We start from the raw sequence: 1,473 nt of genomic DNA on the forward strand, positions 1-1,473 counted from the left end.
GCGCTATGGGGGACTTTTGGGATAGCATTGGAAATGTAATTGAGGAAAATATGTAATAAAAATATTAAAAATCAAAAAAAAAGGAAAAAAAAAACAACCACACCTCTGTAGAGCAGGCTGAGTCTATGATTTGAACTCATTTGACAAGTCCCATGGGGGATGTAATAGGTCTCCAGACCTTAGACCTTAGCACAACTGACTCCATGATGGAAGTACTATTCAGTCTGTAAAACTGAACTAACCAGTACCCCCAGGACTGTGTCTCTAGTTGCATGTGTAGCAGAGGATGGCCTAGTCGGCCATCAATGGGAGGAGAGGCCCTTGGTCTTGCGAAGATCATATGCCCCAGTAGAGGGGAATGCTGAGGCCAGGAATTGGGAGTGGGTGGGTTGAGGAGCAGGGCAGGGGGAGGGTACAGGGGACTTTGGGGATAGCATTTGAAATGTAAATGAAGAAAATATCTAATAAAAATGTCTAATAAAAAATCTTAGCACACAGACAACATCACCTGCCAAACCTAAAACAAAGGCCTAAACCATCCAAGTCCATAGTTCCGGGAAAGTCTCTAAATGTACTAATCTTACCTTCTGGCTTCTTTAGTCCAGCGTCTGGCTAACTGTTCTTCTTAACTGAAGTATATCAACCCAACATTGTGTGTGTGTGTGTATGTGTGTGTATATGTGTGTCTGAGAAAGACTCAGTCATTTTGTGTGTATGTTTATGTGTGTGTATATGTGTGTCTGAGAAAGACTCAGTCATTGTGTGTGTGTGTGTGTGTGTGTGTGTGTGTGTGTGTGTATATGTGTGTCTGAGAAAGACTCAGTCATTTTGTGTGTGTGTGTGTATGTGTGTCTGAGAAAGACTCAGTGCTACACTGGGTTCTGTAAAACCTGTGTGGTTGCTTGCTGGCTAATAAGGATTTTTTTTTAATTTTTAAGTTAATTTTATTTTAATTAAGTATTTTCTTCATTTAAATTTCCAATGCTATCCCAAAAGTCCACCCACTCCCACTTCTTGGCCCTGGCGTTCCCCTGTACTGAGGCAAATAAAGTTTGCAAGACCAAGGGACCTCTCTTTCCAATGATGGCCTACTAGGCCATCTTCTGATACATATGCAGCTAGAGACACAAGTTCCGGGGTACTGGTTAGTTCATATTCACCTATAGGGTTGCAGATCCCTTTAGCTCCTTGGGTACTTTCTCTAGCTCCTCCATTGGGAGTCTTGTGATCCATCCAATACCTGACTGTGAGCATCCACTTCTGTGTTTGCTAGGCCCCGGAATAGCATCACAAGAGACAGCTATATCAGGGTCCTTTCAGCAAAATCTTGCTAGTGTATGCAATGGTGTCAGCGTTTGGAGACTGATTATGGGATGGATCCCCGGATACGGCAGTCTCTAGATGGTCCATCCTTTCATCTCAGCTCCAAACTTTTTCTCTGTAACTCCTTCCATGGATGTTTTGTTCCCAATT

Source organism: Mus caroli, chromosome 2 (assembly GCF_900094665.2).
Source record: "Mus caroli chromosome 2, CAROLI_EIJ_v1.1, whole genome shotgun sequence".
NCBI classification, from domain to species: Eukaryota; Metazoa; Chordata; class Mammalia; order Rodentia; family Muridae; genus Mus; species Mus caroli.